Consider the following 27,040-nt stretch of genomic DNA (forward strand, 5'->3'; position numbering starts at 1 on the left):
CCCAGGACTTGCTCAATTAGTTTTTGAGGGAAGTGTAGTCTGAAAGGGGAAGACCAGGCACGAATCTGACGAACAGTTTACAGTAGATGCACTAGTTATGTAGAAATGAAAAGAAAAAAAAATAGGGCGGCATGGAGCGCTGAATCAAAACAGTCTGTGAACTGATGACCAAAACAACAACAGTTGTGTAAAACTGTTGATATATTGACCCCTTCCTCACTAGCATTCTGTTGCCATGTACTGTAGTTATGGCTTTACTTGGAATAGAGTCCCCTGCCTGTGGAAACAGATGTGGAATTTTTATTATCATTATACTATCTTTAATCTCATATTAAATATAAATATATTAATAATAAATAATATTATATTCTCAACGGAAGGAAGTAACTTCGGTCGATTATGGCATTGCAAGCCTAGACTGCGGATGTTGAAGTTAGCGCCATTCGCGACGATTAGTTGCTTTGTTTCGCGCTCTACAGGCAGCTTGAGGTACTACGTTTTAAAATGGTGTGAAGTGATGTTTCTTTGTGTATTTGTTGACAATTTTACTTTCCCTTCGTGACACTGAGCCACGGAAGTAAATTTTATTTTATTTTAACGGTCACAGAAGCTTGCATCCTTGTATCTGCCCCAGCTTGAGGTAATTTCTATGGATGTTGTTTTATTTTTGTTGATCATATGTTCTGGCATACTAATCTTTTGAGAATTATTTTGTCGTTGAAAATAACAAAATTATACTTTGACAGTATGTTTCAGATAATGTTATGGAAAACACCTTCATTATCTTAAAAATGTCAATGCCGGTAGGCATTCGCAGATATCTGTCATTTGTTGTGTTGCTGCTTTCTGTCAGCAAGGTCAAGGCCAGCTGGTACTTCATTGAAGGATTTCAAAATATTATTATCGGATATTTTCCTTTATTCATTACCATCATTTACGTTCTGAATATTGATAAAACCTACGAGCAGCGAGTTTATATGTGGTATTACGTCCCTTTCAGGTTTCCTATGAGATAATTACATTTGTTTACGTATGGTACAGACTGATATTAATGGTGGGGTGACTGTTCTCAAAGCTCAGTATTTTTGAATGAATGTTACAAATTTTCTAGTGCAATTGTTTCTTTCTTCTTTTATCATTGTCAGCCGTGAGAACAGTTTTCGTGATGTTGTATTGTCTGCGTTCTGTTCCTCATGATGCATTTGTTGTGAATTTTTTTAATGATTGTGAGGATTTGTTGAAACTATGTTTTAAAAGTTAGACAGCTTCACAATATCTATCATCCCAGTTTCACTCCCTAAACATTTTGTTTGAAAGTAATCTACAAATGAAATGTTTTGATTGATTTTGATTATTAAACACTTTCTTCATCTTAACTCAGTTATTTCTGTACTTGCTGACTAATAATGTTTTTATCTCTTCACATTTGAATACGTATATGGCCCACATATTTTTACTGTAGTTTGAATCAGAAATGTTTTCTGTCCTTAACCAGATGCTCTGTGTTAAAAGAGGTGAGCAGTTTGGCTGTTGTTATTTTTTATTTTCTGAGGGTTAGGCTATCTACATGATGTTTGTTTATTAGTAACATGGAAGACAGAAAATTATTTTTATTGAAAGTATGTATGTGTATGTTCAGTCTTCAGCCCTAAGGCTGGTTGGATCCTCAACAGTTCTGCCATCAGCTGTCATACATGGCCTAGGCATCACTGAAGAGGCGTACTAGGGAAATGAGGAGTGAGGTAGTTTCCCGTTGCTTTCCTCACTGAGCCAGAAGTTGCTATTACATATCAGTCTGCCAAGCCCACTGAAATGCATGCACCAACCGACCCTATGAGCAACGTTTTCACACCATTCATAGCAGGGACTGGCTGCAGAAGGAATGGCATTACTAGCATTGCTCATACCTCAGTCACTGTCATATTGTCAAAGCCAAGGATAAGACAGAGACTGATCAATGAAAGTAACAAAATTGCTCTAGCCCATACCAGAAGACATAGTGCACTGTAAACACTAGGTCCTGCCAGAAAAGGCATTTATTGAAAGTATTGGAATGAAATTATTGACAACAGTGGTCATATAAGATACAGTATTTAATAATGCATAGTTAGAAAACTGTGACACTCTGTGAACTTCACACTGCAAAATTCTGTCAGGGATTTGAGCCTCTTATCTACCTGCAACTCATGATGAGGTATCTTAGAAATCATGCACAACGAATCTTGTGCTCGCCTCCATTTCTGGGATATAATGACAACAGTTCTTGACAAGTAATTCTTACAGTGTGTTCTGTTTCTGTGGGCTGAAAACAAAACTACCAGTGTAAACAAACAACTAACAACTTTTTCTTTTATGTCTCACTGGCATATTGTAGGTTTTTGGTGATGCAAGGATGGGAACAGTCTGGAAATGAGAATGTTCATGTTTGTGTAAAATGGGACTAGATACGAACAAAGTGTGTACAGTACCTAGTTGACAGGAATGGTAAATAAGGAAACAGAATAATCTCATAATTGGAAATTAATTTATGGATGCCATGACTAATTTTACAAATATGAAACTTTGCTGTTTGTGAAAGTCTCATTTCCAGAAATTTTTACTATTGTAAGTCTGAGTGGCTCCACCTCTCTTTTTTGTTTGTTCCTCTAGGAACACATTGTTTCCTTGAGCCCTCAGTGTTGTCAGGATTAAACTGAGTTCAGCAAAGAGGGAAATGATACCAGATGTAGGCCCTACTCAAATCTATAAAAATAATCTATAGCCTAAATAAAATAGAATAAAATACAAAGTGTGAAGAATTAGCCAAAGGGTTACGGTAGATGACTGTAAGTAGTTGTATTCCCATGTATTGTTTGCCAGCAATCAAAATAATTTAAAATGATATAGTCTAGGCCTATATGAGGCAGTCCTTTCCAAAACTCATCTTATCCACCATAAGTGATTTTGCAGGAAAAGCGAAAAACCTGTAATTTTTGTAATACAAGTCTCACATGTTTAAATGTATTATGATGCGTTCAAGTCGAATGTCATAGGGTCGTCTTACTGAAGAATTATAAATATAATTAGTAGAACGTCAATAAATTACATTTGTATTTTGGATAAGACAAGTTTTGGAGCATTCAAAAAAATCCAGATATATTACCTTACACAGCTTATTTTAAAACAAGAAAAATGAAATAATTGAGATTATAATGTAATAAAACTCACCAGTACACTAATACACCTTTTTGATATCAGTATAATGATATTCACTAATAAATTAAACACAGCAGTGTTATTTATCATATTTACATCCTATCCATGGTATTTGGAGAGAATTCTTCCTTTATAGGCTACACTGCACTCTCAGTAGAAGTAACTTGAACAATAAAACATCACTTTGTTGTTAATCAAACTCTCAAATCTGTTCCCTCTTGAGATCCATCACAAAGAACTTCTGTTTCTTCAACAAGATTGTTTTCGTCTACAGAAATTGAGGTGAACAGATTCTTATAAAAAGAAAGCAACTCGTCCCTTTCCCAATCCATTCCAAAATGCTTTTCAAGCAAACTTTTTACGTCCTTTACTTTGGCAGGATTCAAGTTTACTCCTGGCAATAATTCAGGTGGCATTAGCATATCTTGCAGGCGTTTTCCCTTTTTCATTACCGATTTTCCTAAACCGATGTCTGAGTTGTAATGAGGTTCCCCCCTAAGGGTGACATTTCCCAGTCGGTCTTTGCTAATAACAAATCATTTCACGGAAGAAAATTTATAGTGCCAAGATGCAGGTTTTTTCATCATATTTTCAGCAACCATTTTCCAATTGTTCACCGAGCAGTCTCTGCCAAACTTGAAGACTTCAGCATGTTTGCTAAAGATGTCTTCATATTCTGCTGGATTACAGATTATAGGGCGTTTCCGTATCTCTCTCTCTCTCTCTACTTGAGCAAATACCCTGTCAGAGGGCAGAAATGAGTGGCCTGTCATAGGAAAGACCAATTCAACACTTTCTATATTAGGCGGAGTTGTGTGTGTCAAGAAATATGAGCACATTGCAATCATTGTAGAATTGCAGTTCTGTCCTCCGCAGCCATGCGCACAAAGTCGTATAGTTGTGAAGTTTGACAAATCAGTTGGTGATAACCGATGGTAAACTGCAGATGACGTTTCATTAGACCCCTTCTTGAATTCATGCTCCATCCATGTGTGTGTAAAAACATTCTCCTTTGTCAACTTGGCATGTGATGTACCGCTCCCAATGGTAAAATTATAGGTGTACAATTGGCGACTGTAATGGGCAATTTGATCTGGAACTTTTGGATTCACAAGATTCTTCTGGCAGTCAAATGAAAATATTGCCATGCTGTCTCTTTCTTCTTGGAGCTTTTTGAAAAAAGCTGCAGCCCTTAGTTTGTGTACTCTAAGTTCCAAAATTAAATCATTCTTCAGTGATTCGTTCGAACTTTCAAGTTTAATTTTCTCCTTGAGCTCTATGCACTTTGAGCAAGCGTCAGTAACTGGTGTTCAGAATCCTATGTTGTAGCAACGCGTAAAAATTTCACGGAAGAACCACCGCTTCACCCTGAGTTCTTCAGGCGATTTGTTGTTATACATTTTGTAAAGCATAGCGATGCTTAAATTTCCGGGTAGATACTGTCTGACCGGTGACTTTCCCGCGGCAATAGTGACTTTCACAACACTGCAAACTTTCATTGAAACGTTTCACGGAGTGCCTCTTTTCAGTGTACCCTGGTTTGATCCTAGCTCCTCCCCTCTTTTCTGTTGGAAGTGAAGTGATTTCTGGCAATCCTCTGAACCCGATCTTTGCTGACATGCAATACATTCAAGAATGTATTTTGGCAGACCTGAATGTGAAACTGTTCTGTATTAGCAAGTTTTATATAGTACTGAACACCGACACCTTTTCTTCAACTTCCCTCCTTGACAGTTTTTTCCCTTTTGGGCTTCTCTATACTTAGATACTTTAAAGTGAATGTATCTTGTTGAATCTTATTGTTGCATTCATAAAAGTTTCCATAAAACGCGGGTAAATAGTAGCGTGAGTCACGTGCTGAAATTATCCCTTCCTATTGGTTGATTGTATAAGGCGAGTTTTGGAACGACAAGCGCCGTGGATAAGGCGAGTTATGGAACAATAGCCTAAGTTTGGTGACAGATTTCTATGGGGAAAGGCGAGTTTTGGTGCTTAATTTTGTGATAGAACTATCACAAACATCACCAAGAAGGCAATGCTACCTCTAACTCATTTTTTTAAATGGATAAAGCGAGTTTTGGAACGGACCGCCTCATATAAAATAATTTGGTGGTAGATGAAAAAATGGGGTGATCTAGGAAAACTGAACAGGGGTTGGGGGTAGGGTCTCAAAAATGGCTGGTCTCCAGTAAAAACTGGTAGTATGGTAGCCCTACCCATACCTCGCCAGTTTCCATACTGTCACAGCCACAAATAATGATTATTGTTGTTTTAAAGGTCCGAACACCCAGCCACAAACAGGACTGAGACTACCGAGCAAGTGGCTATCTGGTTTCAGTCACGTAGCTGTCAGTTTGCACTCAGGAGATAGAGAGTTGGCAGCCCTGAAGGCAAAGGCTGGAGCTGTACCTTAATTAAGGCCACGGTGCGTCTTTTCCACTCCTAGCTCTTTCCTATCCCATCGTCATAAGACCTCTCTGTGTCAGTGCAAAGTAAAGCAAATTGAAAAAATTAAAATTAAAAAAACTGATACTTCTGCGGAAGCTGCATATTGCTCTTTGGCAATAATATAACAAACTATTTTCCGTTATCAGTCATGTCTCTTAATTTGAAAGTAGTTTTTATGTAGATTATTTATAATAAGAGATTTAGATACAAGGAGAATGAATATTATATTTTTCTACAAACGTAAGTTATTTAGAGATCTATGTTAATGGTGTAATGCCCGTCTGGTGGCCGTGGTCGTTAAGGCGTGAAGTATGGTCTTAACACAGTGGTTAGCCAGTTCGAGTCCCGTTGTTCGGAAAGAAATCACCATCAGAATGTTGGCCGACAGGATAGGAGAGGGGTGGTATACAATGTCTAACCACTAGATTGCCTGGATTCAATTCCCAACCTCTCCACGGAGTTCATATGGAGTGTCCGGCTCCATGGCTAAATGGTTAGCGTGCTGGCCTTTGGTCACAGCGTCGGGAATTTTAACCACCATTGGTTGATTTCTGTGCATGGTTGCTGGGTGTATGTGTCGTCTTCATCATCATTTCATCCTCATCAAATCGAATGACCTGCACCTGGCGAGCCAAACATGTCCTCGGACACTCCCGGCACTAAAAGCCATACGACATTTCATATGGAGTTGGGATATCATGACGCTGTTGGTGGTGATTTGACTGTCGGATGTAGGCTTTAAACCTTGAACAGACCCTTGTAGTTATTCGACAGGTGCCGACTCCGAATTTCATACTCCCCTTACGTCATTACCATCATAATGAGCATCTCGCATCCAGACGCGCAGGTTGCCCATGAACGTCAAATAGACCTGCACCAGGCGAGCCTAACATGTCCTCGGACACTCTCGGCAACAAAAGCCATACAATAAATAATACTATAATGTTATTATTAGTTAGGTACTCTCGGTATTTTTTCACAGTTCAGGCCAAAGTCAGCCTCAGTATTTATAAGAATTCTGATAGTAAAACTTAGCCGCTTACTCATTTCTGTTTTACATCCGTCTGTATGAGCTTCTGGAAACACTTCTCAGGTGAAATCACGTGCTGTTTTGGCCAGTAGCTGGATTGGGAGGAAGGGGGGCGATAGACCCACTTTGTGGAGAAAACATCACGTTTTTACTCCATTTTAGCCGGCTGAAACTAGAAATTATAAGAGGATTTAAGTAAAGGCTATTTTTTACAAACACTGTTGGCTTATCAGCTAATTCTTTTCTTTTATTTAGTTATTAGCAAAATTACTAGTGGAAGTTTGCACAGAATGTTGTTCGTCACGGCTATAAATGATTATTAAGTGTATGTTCACACTGTTCTCCTGTTTAATTGTAATACATGTGTAATATTGTTCCTTTGGTGAAAGCTTTATTGTATAGTATTGAATCAAAATCTCAACAACAACAAAACTATTATCGGACGTAAGTTGATGGACCGTCAGTCTGTACCTCTCCGTCGAAGTTCGCTCAGAGAGCATCGAAGAACTTACAATTTTGTAGGTTTTTTTTTTTTTTTTTTTTTTTTTCAGTCTTGATGTTTATACCCCGCCCGCTCTATCGCACAAACCCGGGTACGTCTTGTTGTCTATACATTTTGCCCCCCCCCCCCCGGCCACTTCTAATTACCAATCGCCACTACTCGTTTTGGCTTTTGGAAATTCTACATCCTTCTATAGTCTGCTTCTTCGCGGGGAAAAAACTCCATGGTACTGTTAGAAGAAATCTACTTGAGAGCGTGGGTGAGCGACGTTAGTGCCCCCTAGCTGAGTCTGTCATTCCTTCCACTGGCTTGTGCTGGGCTCCTCACTTTCATCTTTCCTGTCTGGTGTCCCTAGGCCAACCCTCTGCGGCTGAGGGAGGTAGAATACCTCCATGATATACTCTGTCTGTCGAACAAGGTGACTAAAAGGGGTTCCTGTCTGAGTCTGGTATTGCTTCCACTTGTACCAGTCTCCTCTCTTCCATCTTTCCTACCCGGCCACCCTCGGTTAACTCTTATTCTCTTCCGGCCCCGGCGTTATTAGGTTTGCGAAATCTAGGGGGTCTAATTTTCATTCTCTTCGTGACCTTTCCCTTTCGTTTACCGGAGCCTTCAATTCTTCTAAGGATCGGGCCCCTTCATTTTTATTTTTCACTAGCTGTAGTACCCGCTGTTGACGGAACCATGTGCAAAATTATCCAAGTCCCCAGCTACTTTCCGCCAATTTTCAGGCATGCTATTTTATTCGGTTCTAGGATATTTCGTACCACGGACATTTCGTACCCCTTGACCGGCTGATTACCTGCAAAGTGTAGCTAACGAATGACTTTAAAATATTTAGGAGAGGACATTCCGTACCACTTGAAAGATTGGGAAGTATTGCGAAGTAAAAACGATATCCTAATGAATGTATTCATTTGTATATCCATTGTCCACTGCTGGCGCAGAATTCTCCGCACTGTGTGACCACTACTGGTGTTAGTTAACCTTCCATCTGGCGCAACTGATCCGACTCGCATACGTGTTAATTTTTATCTCGTATTGGTCATTCGCGGGGACCTAGCTACTTCCACTTTTCAGTAGTTTCCTGTTTCCGTGTGACCTTCAAGCCCATATCGGCAAGTTCATCAGAATCTTTTATTTTACTTACTTGATAATGAAATAATGCAGTTCGTTTGTAAAAATTCTCAATAATAGTAATATTATCCATCCTTGTATTGATCAGGCACATTGCGCTCAACACGACGTCCACGATTGTATTGTTTTGTTTCAGGATTTATACTTCAAAGCTCGACTTTCTTATGATGATATTTAAGTAAACATAAGTGACAAGTATAGTTTAAAGGGCGATTATTAAAATAATATCGAAGTTTTCTTTAGCAGATGTAAATTATTTTTGTTTCTGATTTCTAAAGTGTATCTGTCAAGCTCATTACGCCCGCTGCCGTGGAAGTGGAATTCGAATTTGACATCAAGTGGTATGGATTGCCCTGGTGTAAATATTTGTGTATTACGGGAAAACCGTTCGCAGGTAGATAACGACCTAGGTGGTACGAAATGTCCGGACACCGTTTTATTCGGGACTACAGTGACTGTATATGACATAATAGAGTCACTGTATTCGGGACTACAGTGACTCTATATGTACAGTGTGGCCAATGAGTGCTTCATTCTGATTGGCTCCGCCATGTTTTTGCCAAATGTCCCGTCAGCTGATTTAAACGTGTTTTCAGCACAGGGTAAGATCACTCTTTATGCAATTTAAGCGAAGTGCAGGCTACCTGTTTTAACCTTAATACACCGAAAATATGTTCTTATTAAACACGGAAGATTATTTAGTATTATTAGTTAAGAAATGCGTGTGAATTTACGTATTTCTGAGGTCTGAGTTTTGAATAAAATTACGCCAGGCTGTTATGCTTATGGTTGCAGAAACAGATCAGGAAAGGTTTTAAAAATGAAATTAGGCCATTGCTTATTTTCAGCACGTTATAAGACGCTCCCAACAACGAGTAGAGTTGTTTCGTGCATTATAATGGTAACAATAATAACAAAATGGGTTAGTAATTTTATAGAGTCCAGGATAGTAAATGTCAGATTTCTCCGTTAATATTCGCCGTATCGAAAACCTGTACATAATGAAAGTTGTTTAGCATATAATTTCCAACATTTTACATTTTGTGCGATTTTACCGTGTAAGGAAAATAAGAGATTTTCACGATTATATTATTTTTCAGAAATGTTCAAGTATCCCCGAAAATATCTGTTTTATCTGAAACCTGTACTTAACAAAACTTACAGGAAAGGTCACTCCCGATCGTTCAAACTTTTATGGCTATTCATCTGTTGAAGGACGTGGTTGGTTATAAGTGCCGCCTAGCATCAAGTTGAGTTTTCCCATGCATTATAATGATAACAATAATAGTCTGACTCCGTGGTTGAATGGTCAGCACACTACCCTTCGGTTCAGTGTGTCCCGTGTTCGATTGCCGGCCGGGTGGGGTATTTTAATAGATCGAGCTTGGGGACTGGGTGTTTGCGTTTGTCCCAACACTCTCCTCTTCATACTCAGACAACATACCACACTACAAATTACCACAGAAACACGCAATAGTGATTACATCACTCCATATACGATTTGTGTCAGGAATAGCATCCGGCTGTTAAACGGGACCAAAGCTACATGACACAGTTCCCACCCACAACCCCATAGTTGTGGAAAGAGCGGTAAAAAAAGAAGAAGGTATTGATAAGTGATAGCAATGCATTAGCAAAACCTATAGTAGTAAACAGAATGTTTAAAATACAGCGGATATCTACCAGTACTAACCGAACCGGGGCACAGAATTAGTCGCACATCACTGAAATCGAACAGCGGGTGGTCGATAATTGAGTCCTGAATACAAGTACACCGGGACCAGGAAAACTGCTTGTTTTCACCGAGCAACACGTAGTATTTTCTCAAACGATAGGCCTGTTGTATAGTGATACTAACATTTAATTCCTCGTTACGTGGATCAAACAGTAGCGATCATTAAAGGAGCACTATACATAACCCGGGGACCATGGCAGTTGCTTGTTTTCGCCACTAAAGAGTAGCAGGTTTTCTCTATTATTACTATTGGTACGACGAGTAAAATGGTACAGTATATTATGCTAACTTATATTACGTTAACATAAATATGGAGGTAGGTAATACAATTTTGTCTACCCATCGGTTAACTAGTCATATTATTTTCTATCTTCTGCGTGTGTTCAGATTATATACATACCGATAAGTCATATATAAAAAGTACACTTTTACGTATAGTTTTATGATACTGCGTTGTACATTCTGATATGTAAAACCATGTAACCTGATGTATGGTAATGTTACTTTTTTACATTTAAATGACCAGGCGAGTTGGCCGTACGGTTAGGGGCGCGCAGATGTGAGCTTGCATCCGGGAGATAGTGGGTTCGAACCTCACTGTCGGCAGCCCTGATGATGGTTTCCGTGGTTTCCCATTTTCAAACCAGGCAAAATGCTGGGGCTGTACCTTAAATAAGGCCACGGCCGCTTCCTTCGTATTCTTAGGCCTTTCCTGTCCCATCGTCGCCATACGATCTACCTGTGTCGGTGCGACGTAAAGGAAATAGAAAAAAATGTAGGCTAACTTTACAGTCATCACATACATTATTCAAGACAATGATTATACTATTTTATGCCACATGTATTATAATATAAATGTTATGACAGGCCTAGCTACCAACACAGAATTTCTAACCTCTTCAATAATAATTAAAACTTGTAGGTCTATACCACGTATTACTCTAAATTTTGAAGTCTTACGTCAAGTAGTCAGACTCTGAATATAATGAATATATACATACAGCATAAGCAAAATAAATAACATCTTAAAACATCGACCTAGTCTATTCTTTACTGAAATAATAATAATATCACTCTACTTCATCTATCAGCTGATTGAGTACTTGGCAAAAACATGGCGGCTGGACTGGCCTTGGCCACACTGTACATATAGAGTCACTGTATTCGGGACGCAACAGTAATCCCATCTGTCGGAGATGAGTGACACTAAAAAAGACAAATCACGGTCAAATGTTATTGTTGAATGAAAATCCACAGCCTGTTTCCAGTCATTCGACCGGGTCAGGAATGGAATGAATGAAGCCCCATCTAGCGACGAGGATAGGAAACGTGCCGGCTGCCGAAGCCTGTCGCACTCCTCTGGGGCAATGATAAATGACTGACAGATGAAATTAAATGTTAATGGAGAGTGTTGCTGCTGGAATGAAAGATGAGAAGGAAAACCGGAGTACCCGGAGAAAAACCTGTCCCACCTCCGCTTTGTCCAGCACAAAGCTCACATGGAGTGACCGGGATTTGAACCACGGTATCCAGCGGTGAGAGGCCGGCGCGCTGCTGCCTGAACTACGGAGGCTTCATTTATTGTTGAATATTGGTATGTAAAGTCGGGGAATAAGGCACTCCGCTCTAGGCTATAGCCTAGCGTGATTCAGCGTTGATATTGACTTAGCAATAAAAATGTATGGCATAAGTGATCGGAAATTTAATTCCGTATAACTTTGGTAACGTGGTATTCATCGATAGGACCACTAATAGCATAGATATTTGAGAATTACATTTTAGGCTTTCTCCTATAATTGCACTTCACTCAACGTTGAATACAATTATTTATAGCCCAGATTGCGATGCTTCTTTCCCGGACTTTACATACCGATTTTCATTAAATTCTCTTCAACCATTTTCTCGTGACGCGCGTACATACATACAGAGATGACGAAAAATTAAAAAGTATATTACCGAGCTCGATAGCTCTAGTCGCTTAATTGCAGCCAGTATTTGGGAGATAGTTTCCCATTTTTACATCAGGCAAATGCTTGGGCTGAATCTGAATTCAGGCCACGGCCGCTTCCTTCCCACTCCTAGCCCTTTCCTGTCGTCGCCATAAGACCTATATTTGTCGGTACGACATAAAGTAACTTGTAAAAAAAAAAGTATATTTCCTTGTTACTGTGGACACGAACGATACAGAAATACCATTATATTTAAATTCTGAGCAATGCACAGACAAACTCTTATTTATATACATAGATATACGTGAGGGACGTTTGTATGTTCGTACTTTACTTTAAAACAGCAATCACCGCCTGCACGTCTGTCTCCCGCTTCCAATTTGTAGCTGTGGAAGTAACTAACGTCGTCCTTTATGACACTTCACTTCCGACTCCTTGTTAGTAGACCCGATTAAAATTTAAAGAGACATTGTTACAAGTTAAATGTTCGATTATACGAACCTATCCATGGGATAAAGTTGTGCTCAGTGTTGCCTACAAAACCATTACGTTACAGGCACTGTTTACATCAAGAATTTTATTTATTTATTTTTTTCTGCTAGTTGCTTTATGTCGCACCGACACAGATAGGTCTTATGGCGACAATGGGACAGGGAAGGGCTAGGAGTGGGAAGGAAGCGGCCGTGGCCTTAATTAAGGTACAGCCCCAGCATTTGCCTGGTGTGAAAATGGGAAACCACGGAAAACCATTTTCAGGGCTGCCGACAGTGGGGTTCGAACCTACTATCTCCCGAATACGGGATACTGGCCGCACTTAAGCGACTGCAGCTATCGAGCTCGTTACACACCAAGAATAATCATCTTATTACTAAGTAAGTAAATATTTTTCTTCCTTGCCATTTCCCAGTTACTTGGGGTCGGAACTGGATGTGGACTAGGCCCAGTTTTACTGCCCGATGTCTTTTCTGGCGCTAGCCTGATATGGAGGGACTTGTTTACTATTGTGTGTTTCTGTGTTGGTAGTGTAGTGTATTGTATGCGTATTAAGACGAGTGTGTTGGGAAGACACAAACGCCCAGTCTCCGAATCAGAGGAATTAACCAGATGCGACCTGGCCAGAAATCGAACTCGGGAACCTCTGTACCGAAGTCTTCGATGCTGACTAATCAGCCAAAGAGCACATTGTCATAGTCCGTAGCTGCCAATAAAAGGGTGCATTTCTATGCTTTTAGTACACGTTTAAATGATAATAGACCCAGTGCTTAATTTGTAGCAAAATATGAAAGGGAGCGCTTAATTCAATTTTGTGTAGTCGTTGCTAATCTTGTAAGGACTCTCTGATGAGGTGGGTTGGTGACCATGGGTCCCCTAGCTGAGTCTGGCATTGCTTCCACTTGCGTGTGTCAGGTTCAACTCTTATTCTTTTCCGACATCGACTGAACGAGGTTTACGATGCCCCTAAGGACGCCCTTCGTGTTCCTTGCCTTTATTTTGCCGATACCTACGATTTCCGAAGGATTGGACCTGTTCCTTTTTTATTTTTTGGTTAGTGTTAATAGAGGATGGTTGCCCAGTTGTACTTCGTCTTTAATTACCACCACCACCACTGTCTGAAAATCCTCACTGCGAAACCTGAGGTAGCTATAGGACACAGCTATGGCAATCCACTATACCACCAGAGTGGATGAAGGCCAAAGAAAGGCTTCCTGGAAATTACGACCACCAACTGGGAAATCTGGCGATTACTCAACAGACTTCGGAGTGGTGGTGGGGAGATGTAGAGTGAATTTACGTGAGGGGATACCTACAGGGTACAGATCTCTGCGAGTGTGAGGAGAGACAATGTTACACCTGCGAACTGTGTCCATACTCGTCCACGTGATTGTGCTACGAAAATGGCCCATTTCTGGGCGAAGATCTAGTCTGAGACTTTTTTTTCAATGTTCAATTTATAACTGTAACATTCCTTTATAACACCCAATGGCATTGCCTTTGACTCAAGAGAATGAAAAAATAAATAACCAACACCCTCCGACGAGGGGATGGCATCAATTTTTTTTACGTCCCACTAACTACTCTGGCGGTTTTCGGAGACGCCGATGGGCCGAAATTTGGCCTGCAAGAGTTCTTTTACGTGCTAGTAAATCTACCGACACGAGCTGACGTATTTGAGCACCTTCAAATGGCAGTTCTGAGTTCAGTTGATCAGGCAGTCACCTGGTATTTCCCCTGTAGGTTAGGTGGGAGGGGGGGGATGGAATACATCCGCAGTGTCCTCTGCCCATCGGAAGATGTGACTGTAAGGAGACCTCAGGGGCTCTCATTGTGAGAGCGTGGTTTGGCGACCGCGGAGCCATTAGTTGAGTCTGATATTGCTTCTGCTTGTGCCGGTATCCTCACCTTCATATTTTCTGTTCGACCCCTTTTGGTCAACTCTTGTTCTCTTCCTGCGCCTACAGTTTGATAGCGAAGAGACACACTGATAAGCTGTATCTTTTGAGTTCTGTGGCTGATTGTGCAGGTAATTATTTTAGCCTCGGGTTGGGATAGGTGCTGGAAGATTTCAAGAATATGCCGTGATAGTACCTTATCTGGAGCCAGTGGTATTTCAGCTGTTTGTCACTATTGTGCGTTCTACGGTAAGATTGGTGCTTTGTCACCACGATCAGATTAGGTATACAGCAGGCATGACAAATTGTTGAGATATCAGTGGCATTGGCCACAGCCGTGGCTGCTTAGATAAGCAGCTCTCCCGTAATCCACACAACGCAGTGAAAGGAGGGACAAGGTTGTGATGCCTGCGCTTAAATAAACATAAAACAAAATATTCAGAGAAGTAATGCAGTCAAAACAATCTAAACAAAATTATTAAATAGGCAAAACGTACAAGGGAAAAGTTAGTGCTATGCTTGTTTTATTTTTTCATTTTTACAAGTTTGTTTTATATAAACGATTGAAAAGCCTAAAGAGCTTACATGTGTTTAACATATTGTATAACACGTGCGAAAGCGTTTCACGTATTTGTTTTGAAATTCTGGCAGAACCCCACATACTCTCATACTTAAAAACTCACCTTCGGCCCTTGTTACTCAAGTATTACAGAGCTTTTCTTATGTACATTGTTTCGATACTGCTAATAAACGGAGAAATTTGACATTTCCTGTTTTGACCCCCTTAATATTGCTACGCCATACTACATACATACATCATTATAGATCGTTATGACTTTCAGCGTTCAGTCTGCAAGCCTCTGTGAATTTACTAAACGTCGCCACAATCCTCTATTTGCAACTAGTGCTGTGGCCTCATTTAGTTCTATAACTCTTATATTTAAATCGTTAAAAACTGAGTCTAACCATCGTCGTCTTGGTCTACCTCTATTTCTCTTACCCTCCATAAGAGTCCATTATTCTTCTAGGTAACCTATCTTCCTCCATTCGCCTCACATGACCCCACCACCGAAGTCTGTTTATGCGTACAGCTTCATCCATCGAGTTCATTCCTAACTTCGCCTTTATCTCCTCATGCCGAGTACTCTCGTGCCATTGTTCCCACCTGGTTGTACAAGCAATCATTCTCGCTACTTTCATGTCTGTTACTTCCAACTTATGAATAAGATATCCTGAGTCCACCCAGCTTTCGCTCCCGTAGCAAAGTTGGTCAGAAAACAGACCGATTTAAAGACAGTTTCGTCCAGGAAATACTGTTGATCGCAACTGCGAGCTCACTGCATTAGCTTTACTACACCTTGATTCAATCTCACTATTACCATCCTGGGAGAACACACATCCTACTTGAAATTATCTACCTGTTCCAGTTTTGTATCACCAATCTGACATTCAGTTCTATTGAATTTCTTACCTACTGACATCAGTTTAGTCTTTGAAAGGCTAATTTTCATACCATACACATTTCACGTATTTTCAAGTTCCAAGATATTAGACTCCAGGTTTTCGGCAAAATCAGCCATTAAGACCAAGTCGTCAGCATAGGCTAGACTGCTTACTACATTTCCACCTGACTGAATCCCTCCCTGCCGCTTTATACCTTTCAGCAGATGATCCGTGTAAATTCCGAACAACAAAGGTGAAAGATTACAGCATTGTCTAACCCCTGTAAGTACCCTGAACCAAGAATTCTACCATCAATTCTCACTGAAGCCCAATTGTTAACATAAATGCCTTTGATTGATTTTAACAACCTACCCTTAATCCCATAGTCCCCCAGTATGGTGAACATTTTTTCCCTCGGTACCCTGCTTTCTCTAGATCTACGAAACATAAACACAACTGTCTATTCCTCCGTAGCATTTTTTAGTTACGTGGCGCATACTGAAAATCTGATCCTGACAGTCCCTCTGTGGTCTGAAACCACACTGGTTTTCATCCAACTTCCTCTCAACCACTGATCGCACCCTCCCGTCCAGGATGCCATTAAATACTTTGCATGGTATACTAATCAATGAGATACCTCGATAGTTGTTGCAATCGTTCCTGTTCCCTTACGTATAGATAGGTTCAGTTACTGCTTTTGTCCAGTCTGAAAGTACCTTACCAACACTCCCTGCCTTGCCACTATACTTCACCATTTCAGGTCTAATTTCATCTATTCCTGCCGATTAATGACAATGGAGTTTATTTACCATCCTTTCCACTTTCTCAACCGTATTTTCACCAACGTAATTTTTCTCCTTCCCATGAGCTCGGTTGTTTGCGACACCACCATGAAGATTTCCTTTTACGTTGAGAAGATTTTCAAAATATTCCCTCAATCTGTCCAGTGATTCCCTGGAATCTATTATGTGTTATCCTGAATTACCCAAAACACTGCTCATTTCCTTTTTCTCTCCCTTCCTGAGATTCTTTATTACTGTCAATAAATGTTTCCCTGCTGCTTGACCTAGCTTTTCAAGATTATTACCAAAATCTTCCCAAGACTTCTTTTTGGATTCAATAACTATTTGTTTCGCTCTGTTTGTTTCATCCACGTACAATTCCCTGTCTGCATCAGCCCTTGTTTGGAGCCATTTCTGATAAGCCTTCTTTTTACGTTTACAAGCTACACTCGTTTCATCGTTCAACCAAGATGTTCGTTTATTCCCATCTTTACACACAGTTGTTCCTAGTATTCCCTTGCTGTTTCCACTAGAGTATCCCTGTATGCCACCCATTCTCTTTCTATATCCTGAACCTGCTTACTATCCACTGTTTGAAACTTCCCACTAATCTTCTGTACTTCTAATTTCCTCGTACTGGAAGTTTTCTACCCTGATTCGTTTGCAGACAGATTTCACTTTCTCTATGCTAGGCCTAGGGATACTTCGTTCACTACAGGTCAGATGGTCTGTATCATCGAAAAAACCGTACATTCCTAACAGATTTCCTGAATTCGAAGTCTGTTAAGATATAGTCTCTTATGGATTTGGAACCCCTAGCCTCCCGTGTAGCGGTGAATAGCCTTATGCTTGAAGAATGTATTCGTAACTGCTAAACTCACACTATAGAGCATCCAGAGTTAAGAAAAGACTACAGGCCTTATGGGCCTGCTGCCTTCCACTGTTGCCATACTCGCTCACTCAGCGCGGCTCGGACACTGCTTGCGAAATACAGTCATGACATAAAATTATACAACGCTTGGTACAGCTGTTGCAAGACTAATAATAATATAAATGCCAGATTATCTCCAGTAATTAATGAAATTTCGTTTTGCCATAACGTTTCTAAGGATAATAGCCCACTGACTGTATCATTCGAAATAGAGGAAGAGTTTGAACATGCAGGGATGCGAACTAAATAATAATAATAATAATAATAATAATATGCATATCCAGAAACCGAAATGATTGTCTTGTTTCTTATATCTGAGAAAGTTTCATGATCGTTGTTGCTTTAAGGGAGCGCAGTGCGGAGTCTATTAGCCCCCAGAAACATTTCATTATTAAGGCATATACTGTGTGGTTACAACACGGGAAACTGACGGCGAGATATCTCTGTCTCGGTGACGTATCCTTCAGCTCATTTCAGATAAATTTTCTCGTAAGTGACAACAGATGCAAGGGCTTCATGTTTATCACAAAATACGATAACTTAAATATTCTTCCGCAGCATAAAATACGGAATGCTGAATGACCTATTCGTATGATTTCTTAAAATCAGGTAGTTCGGTGTTGCTGTTTTTCGGAAGTGAGGATTGTGTTCAGAATTCATGAACAGTGCGCCGTATTCCACTTCTGACAAAATCATGGTATTTAATGAGTCTGGAATTACTGCGAATTAACTGTTTCCTTTCCCGCTTCTTGCTGGGACTCTGGAGTGCCCTTCGCTGGCTTCCTTCCTTATTTTGAAGACGGAAGTCTTCGAAATTCCTAAAAACTTTGCGGCTTTATCTACTACCTAGTTTACACTTCGTCCTGGATGCTTTGTTTTCAAATATGAAAATGAATTAAGCACCATTTGCCGTTCCTTTCTCCTGACAACTTCACTACTTATCCTTTTCACATGTTCAGCTATAATTTAAATGTATTACTCGCTGACTGATTATATAAAAAATACTACACAGACAAAAACTATACACGATACACACAACCAAAGCAATGCAATACACGAAAAATGAAACACAATAAATTATACTGTATTTATAACAAAACACTATGCGCCCCAGGAAGACGATCACTTCACTCTGCCGAATATCTCCCAATCATTGTAATGAGTGACACACACAAAAAGGGAAACATGCCGCACTGACCTCAGTGGTTAAGCTGAGTTATTACACGTGTTGTCTACTGTACACACTTCCGCACTACACGCTGAAATGTGGCGCGCAATGCGACAAGCATGGCCGGCTGTTCCGTGTACTGAACCGCATATACGATATTTAAAAGGATAAACTCAAAGATATCAAAATGATTTTACGTCTTATTTAGTATTGTATGGCACAACCAATCCTTGTTTCATAAGAAAAAGTATACATTTTGATAGGAATTCATTATAATGTTTATATACATGTAGAACTAAAGTGGGTAACACCAACAGAAGTAAAAGCCCATAAGGCCTGTAGTCTTTTCTTAACGCTGGATGCTCTATAGCACAGAAGTACAGCAAATGCTTCCCATTCCTATTAGCTTCCATATCTTCCCCACATTTACCAATCCCCCTGTCGTATCATTCAGTTCTGTGTCCAACTCTCGCTTTGAAGTCGTCCATTAGCACTATCCTATCCTTGCTGTTGGCGACCCTGACTACGATGTCACTCAACGCTTCATAAAACTTGTCAACTTCATTTTCATCTGCACCCTTGCATGGTGTATACACTGAGACAATTCTGGTCCTAATTCCTCCAGCTGCCAAATCTACCCACATCATTCGCTCATTTACGTGCCTAACAGAAACTATGTTGCGTGCAATAGTATTCCTGATGAACGATCTTACCCCATACTCTGCCCTTCGCTTTTTAACACTAGTCAAGTACACCTTATATTATCCTATCTCTTCCTCGTTATCTCCTCTTACGCGAATATCACTTACTCCTAGCACATCCATGTGCATCCTCTTTGCTGACTCAGCCAGTTCTGCTTTCTTTCTCGCGTAAGCCCTATTCCGGGATATCTGTGGAACGCAGAGGTGACGAAAGAAGATGCGGGCTTGAATGGGCCTAACTACAATATCAAAATTAATTTAAAACTTAAACTGAAGGTTATATTTTCAGAACTTCAAACTTAACAATTTTTCGTAACAATGAAACATCAGGTACAGTGATAATCTTAAAACAAGTCTAGGAAAAGACAAGATTAGTGGTCTTAACAAATCCTGGGCCTCAAGCCCCTCGCTTTACAATTCTTGAGCTCCCAGCTCAAATTTACAAAAAAAAGTACAGCTTTAGTAAAGGGCAGAAATCCCCTAATTCATGGAGCACTTGCTCCCGAAATACAATTCCTAGCCTTCCAAAGGCACTCTTTACAAATACAAAACTAGAAAAAGAGTTAACCGGCTCTCCGTTTCTTTCAGCCTCCTCGAGGCACCCTCAAAAACCTTACAAACTCTGGCCTTCCATGGCCCAACTTACAATTTGAAACAGGGCTACCTCTTACCCAACGTATAGGGCCTTTGCGGAAAAGAACAGGTTAAGTAAGTGGCCCGAAACACAAACTGAATGGAGGCGTATACTTGCACTCCTAGATATGAACACTAAAACAAACTAAGGGGCTCTAGGCCGATGAAACAGGGGCTATTCCCAAACTACTGAGGTGACTCGTATAGAAATTACTTTAACACATTACAGTAGGAAAAACAGTTTGAGAAAAACGTAGTCACCCCAAACCAAGACGAAGGGGAGCTCGAGAGGGTAGTTCACTCTCTATCCCCGATTTACAGTTAAAGATTTAATGAAGGTTTTACACTAGCCGGAAGAAAGTTACATTTTAGAAAAGCTTGTTACATAACTAAAGAGTCGGACCTTTCCCTCGGGTTAAACTGCGGAGTTAGCAAGAAGGAATAAAGGTATGCGGCCATTACCTTGTAGATGTTCTAGCTGCCGACGAAAGAGGCCGCCCGCCTCCTGCTTAACACACACACACACACACTGAGATAGACGTTGATGAATTGGCCAAGAAACGAGAAAAGCTGCAGTTTATAAACCCTCAAGGAAGGTTCAAGATCATTCAAGAATAAACTAGCCACACCCTCTAAATTTTATTGGTAGATTTCAAAAGTAACACTCAGAATCGAACAAGAAGCCTGTGATAGGCTGAAAATTAATTACAGAAATTAGGGATTAGCTAGATTCAAAACTGGCGGAAATAAAAAGGAAATATTGCCATCTCAAAATAAATGAACATCAATCCGTTACAAAAACCTAGAACTTCTTTAAATTATAGGTTCTTTCACTTTGCACCAGAGGGCATGCTCATATTAAGTTTTTGTAGTGTCATCTATGGGAGAATGTCCAAACTTCTCGATGAAAATGGCAAACAAAACAAGGAGAAATTCACTCAGTTTAGGAAACTGTACAATAACAAAATTACATCATATTTCTGTGGTGACATCTTCTGAGTAAAGTTCTAAGTTGGTGTAGTTTCAGTTTCACTGTTTTACCAATAGAGGAGTTCATTTAGGCGCTGAATTTGAATGCGCGGCTTTGGGGTGTACCTCCCGGTACAAGCTCCATTACTATTGATAGCTCTCTATCGAATTCCATTTCTTTCGCCAAGTTGATTCCAAGGAGTCCCTCGTCTGTCAAATGGGAGTGGGACTCCGTTACTCCCATATGTCCGAGGCTTGCTTAAAATGTTCTGAGCTCGGTAAATTCATGAAGCAGGATGCTGCCCTACTTACACATAGTCCAAGTGAGGATCTCTCCTCTAACGGGTTAGAGTCCACGATGGATTGTATAGTCCTAGCCGCCTAAGCACAAGGAGTGCCATGACTCAGAAAATGTCCGAGCTGCCCACTCCCATTCCGTAGCAACTGGTATCCCGACTCTCAGGACCACTCAGCCGTTGCCCAACGCCATACTAATCGATTAATAAATAGCCTGGTGAACAACAGCACGGCTATCTCTGAACTTCAATAGCGAGTGTCAAGTCAACGAATGAAAAACACACCAACTCTCTTTTGTGTGTGTCCGTATTTGACGTTTTCTCCTTACATTCATTTCAAAGGTAGGAAAGTAAACGCTAGCTTTTCAACTCCCGTCTGATTCCATCATGATGTTTGCGTTTCGCTTTTTATACATTTATTTTCAGTAGATCTGCAATCTAGCCACAGTCGTTTCGTAATTTCAGCAGGCCTTGAAAGTCCTTGACGCATCTGGCTGACTTCGCTGTCACCTGTGCGAGTGAGGTTAGCCAGACGACCTTGGACGGAAGAAGCACATAAAGGAAGTTTATCAATATATCCCCAAAACTGCGTAATGGTGCTAGACCCCTCTTCACTTCAAATCCAGCCGCAAAAAGATATTGCAATTGTTTCATTCAGTCTGTCAATACTGGTGAATTAAATCCCGAATGAGTGCTGTTTTTTGACGAGGCGTGGTTGTATTTGCATGAACACGTAATTTCGCAAAATAGCATATTGGTCATAAGAAAATCCTAGAATAATTCATGGAACTCACTTCATGATCTTAAAATAGGAATTTGGTGCGCTATTAGAGCTAAGAGAATTATAGGGCTTTTTTAAGTCACCATTAATTCTAAACTATTCTGGACCGAGCTGGATAGCTGCAGTCGCTTAAGTGCGGCCAGTATTCGGGAGATAGTGGGTTCGAATCCCACTGTCGGCAGCCCTGAAGATGGTTTTCCGTGGTTTCCCATTTTCACACCAGGCAAATGCTGGGGCTGTACCTTAATTAAGGCCACGGCCGCTTCCTTCCCACTCCTAGCCCTTTCCCGTCCCATCGTCGTCATAAGACCTAAAAAAAAAAAAAAAAAAAAAAGAGATTGTAGAGAGTGAACCAGAAGACGATACAACGCTTGTCTACAGACTGACGGAGAGCATTTTCAACACTTACTGTAATGGGGTAAGTTCTGCTGCTTTTTCAACCTTATTCTTCATTCATCGAAGTTGATGGGTTTTCTACGACCGTACGGGAACGATGTGACGGTGACCGCGCTCTCAGTTACCGACACGCGGCATGCAGGAAGGACAGTAACCTTTGCGGTGCTCACTCTTCATGAAATATGCACTATCCTTCAAAATATGTATCTGAATATACGCATATGCATTTTTTTTTTTAAATCCGGGCCCTTGTTATCACCGGTTCGAACAGCCAGAATTATTTGTTTTCTGTACTGTTTACTCCTTCGTGTTACAGGAATAGGGTACTGAGCTAGGCATCCATTTATATTTTCAAAAGAAGCATTATTTTTCATTCCTATTATATTTTTTTACAACTTGCTTTACGTCGCACCGACACAGATAGGTCGTATGGTGACGATGGGATAGGAAAGTTTTAGGAGTGGGAAGAAATCGGTCGTGGCCTTAAGTACAGCCCCAGCATTTGCCTGGTGTGAAAATGGGAAACCACGGAAATACATCTTCAGGGCTGTCGACAGTGGGATTCGAACCCACTATCTCCCGGATTCAAGCTCAGAGCTGCGCACGGCCCTAATATTTACTTGGTATATAATAGTAATCATTTTTACATCGGAAATGGAGTCTATTTTAATAAACCACAACCAAGATACTTTAATTAATGTTATAAAAACAGCAGGTCCAGCAAAATCTACCTTTCGGCAGGTTGCTCTGGAGGGTTTCTGAAAAGATGAGTTTGTTGATATCCTCCTACCCTAGCAGAACTCAATTCGAAGAAGTGTCTCTATTTGAGCCGTTGTAATTAATTGATCAGAGATTAAATGCAAAGTTAACATGGGAGAAGATATTTAGCGGTTGATGAAAGCAGTGCAAATGATGTTAAATGGGTGGTTCTGCGGATGTCATAGTGAGGGCTCTGAACGCTATAAAACCTCATGTCGAAAGTTTCCTGGAGATTGTCTTGAAACAATATGGAGACAGTGTGCCAGTGTAGATTCTCTACTATTTCTACTACATAGGTTGTCTATTATGTCCAAGAAGGGGATGACGGGCCTCCTTGACGGTAACGCCGTCTCTCAGGCTAGCGAGGTTTGATTCGGGGAAGATGTTCGGAGAAGGTGGCGGAGTTAGCGGCCGTTGCCTATGCTAGGAACTGTTCCAACATTCGTCGTAGTGCAGGAGAATGGAAAGCCACGGAAAACCATTCTCAGTACAACCGACGGTGTGGACCAGCCCCTTTCCGTCTCACAAATGCAGAGGCGTAGAGCCGCGGCTACCCCTCCTCTGCTCGGTTGGTTGGTTGGTCAGAGTGGAAAGCCGTCGAACCACGGACAGCCGTGCCCAATCTACAACCACCGACCTCCAGCTAACCTGTCGGTCGCATTATATACCAGCTTCATCAGCCCACGTTTCCCGAATGCACGACTGTAGAGCCGTGGCGATGGGTAGGCCGAAGCTCATGGTACGGCGGAAACTAACTCTGAACCCACCGACTTCGATTCTATCTAAATGTTTTCATTCCACTCCCTAAAGAGGAGGAGCGGGCTACCTAGACGGTAACGCCTTCTCTCTGGCCTGGAGATTCAGGCGGTTGGGAGATAGGAAGGATTATGGAAGCGGGGATGTATGGAGTAGAGAGTAAGGAGATTTGTGAAGGGAATTTCGGCCTCTGGGCTGTCTTTTCTTTTTCCTTATTATTTTTTTTTTTGCTAGTGGCTTTACGTCGGACGGACACAGATAGGTCTTATGGCGACGATGGGATAGGAAAGGCCTAGGAGATGGAAGGAAGCGGCCGTGGCCTTAATTAAGGTACAACCCCAGCATTTGTCTGATGTAAAGATGGGAAACCACGGAAAACCATCTTCAGGGCTGCCGACAGTGGAATTCGAACCCACTATCTTCCGGATGCAAGCTCACAGCCGCGCGCCCCTAACCGCACGGCCAACTCGCCCGGTACATTGTGATTTTGTTGATTGACCATTACAGTACTTTGCAATTACAATATTGTTTAATTTTATTTGCAGTGCATTTTCTTCTCCTTTGACGAGGGCTCACTGGTGCGATGATAGTTTTGCAGAGATGTCTCTCTTCGTATAAGTTCCAACTGATCATTAAACAGGGCTGAAGAAGTCCAAATTGTACCAAAGTGCATTTGAAGAAAAGAAAACATCGTGTCACTGTAGAAATAGTCTGAGGATATTTGCAGATGAAATGAATTTAACCCTTTGTTTTAATAAGGCTAGCTGTTGTGTTAGCAGATTAGAGTGCCATTTAGAGGAGATTAGTGGCAGCGGAAGAGACAAAGCACACGTCAGCTAACAACAATATTCAGTCAGTGTTACTGTTGATAAGTTTTAGGTACTTAGGGCACTGTCGGTCATCACTCATCTTATTCTGTTTTCATCCGGCTCGGCGATATTAGGTCTTTCAACCCCCGTCCCCCTCCCTTTTGTGATTAATTTTTGCCTTAATCTTCGAGTAATCGTTCCTTCGCATTTTTCTCGTTTCGATAGTCATTTTCATTATCTTCCTGATCAGTAGTGGGGGCCGTTCGATTGTGCAGCTTATAAAAGTGATCACGACAGCAGCCGCCGCCATCGCCAGTTAGTCCGTTGCCGTTGACGATTGAACAATATTTGCACACCAGCAATGCTAGCTGTTGGTGGACTTAGCCTCCGTTATTATTGCTCGTACTGTAAAAATGTATCGGATATAAATAATTGTTATTTATTGCATTGAATTTATTGGTTACAGTTTGCCACTGAGGCTAATGAGCTCATTTATATGCACAGAACAGTTGTTACAGGGGGAAAAAGTAGGAGAGTATATATATATATTTGCTAGGGGCTTTGCGTCGCACCAACACAGATAGGTCTTATGGCGACGATGGGATAGGAAAGGCCTAGGAGTTGGAAGGAAGCGGCCGTGGCCTTATTTAAGGTACAGCCCCAGCATTTGCCTGGTGTGAAAATGGGAAACCACGGAAAACCATTTTCAGGGCTGCCGATAGTGGGATTCGAACCTACTATCTCCCGGATGCAAGCTCACAGCCGCGCGCCTCTACGCGCATGGCCAACTCGCCCGGTAGGAGAGTATTAAACTGCAGTTTGAAATCTGAAGAACAATCTTAAACATTATAACATAAAGTACATAAACATCAAGTATTAGAAACATTGATATTGGTTAACTGGCTTGCTATAAGGAGCTATGCTGATGATTCACAAGGTGTTAATCTAGTTACCTTTAATGCTGCCCAAAGAAAGGAATCATTCTACAAGGGAAAGAAATTCCTGATTTAAAAAGAAATATAATCATAATAATAATGTTTTATGGAAAATGAGGTGATTTAGAGAGCATACTATGCAGAGAAATTCTTCATTAATGAATGCCTTTTTTGTTGTATTCATCCAAGAAGCAGGTCGTAAAATATTTTTGAGAGACGCGATGTTGACAGAATTCGTAAATCGGTGAAGATCAAAAATGTTTTTAAAAAGCCGTGATGCTGTGCAGAGGAAAGATATATTGTATTCTACAGTACGACGTATGGGAGTCTGAAGTGTAAAGTTTGTGTATCAGTTATTTGTGTCATGAATGGTGTTCATTAATCGGAATAGATTATAGATATAACATGGGATCTTAGTATACAATATCTTGTGCGTAAGTAGCGCAACGGAGTGCTGCCTACATTCTCGAAGTTAAGTACTGAAATTGTACATAATGAGGTGCAATGTGTTCATCATGACTGACATTCAAAATGTAACAAACACAGACATTCTGAACACTCTGCAATTGAATATGCAACTAGCGGATGTACCCGTGCTTCGGTACGGAATTCTAGTAGGTTAGGTAATGTACACGTTGTAAGATTGTATTAAATTGCATAGCTCTTAACGTTACCCCAGAAACGCGACGGGAGAATTTTCATTGTAATGATAGGCCCTCTTGCCTACCATCAGTCACAATCAAGTTGGGGAAGTTTCATTATAATTGCAGACACTGGCTCTCCACCTGCCTTTTTACATCCTCAGAAAGACTGCCTTAGTATTTCATATGATAGCTTTTAATCTGAAATGAACACAGGTCATTACAATGACGTCAGTAGGAATGTTACAATTAAAAGCAATGTCATGATATGAAATACTCGATCAAATGAAAAACCTCACATTTTCTCACTGTTGAGGAACAGTGCTACGCTGCCGACTCTGAAACACCACTCTCATCATAGTCGATACGGTAAAACTGAACAAAATATAAACGATCGGATATTGTATTCTCTATAACTTTCGTTATGTAGTACTTTTCGATAGGACCAATAACATTGGTATTTAAAAAATACATTTTAGGTGCCTTCCCCAAACTACCATTTCACCCAGCGTAAATGAAATTATTTATAGCCTAGACTGTGATTTCTTAGTCCCCGACTCTACATATACTATTTACCCATTTTCTCGTGGTTCGGTGTTGATATGGACTTGGTAACAAGAATACAAATTCATTAAGATCTATATATATCATAGC

General features: G+C 40.7%; 1 protein-coding gene across 11 annotated transcripts in view; it reads left to right on the forward strand.

Annotated features, from left to right (window-relative positions):
- The first annotated feature begins 511 nt into the window (after window positions 1-511).
- promL (prominin-like) overlaps window positions 512-27,040 on the forward strand; it is a 707,766-nt gene continuing 681,237 nt past the window's right edge. For all 11 annotated transcript variants that reach the window (XM_067149728.2, XM_067149727.2, XM_067149722.2 and 8 more), the window contains exon 1: window positions 512-640. The gene's annotated coding sequence lies outside the window, so the exon portion shown is untranslated. The remainder of the gene's footprint in view (window positions 641-27,040) is intronic.

The sequence above is a fragment of the Anabrus simplex genome, chromosome 6 (assembly GCF_040414725.1).
Source record: "Anabrus simplex isolate iqAnaSimp1 chromosome 6, ASM4041472v1, whole genome shotgun sequence".
Lineage (NCBI taxonomy): Eukaryota > Metazoa > Arthropoda > Insecta > Orthoptera > Tettigoniidae > Anabrus > Anabrus simplex.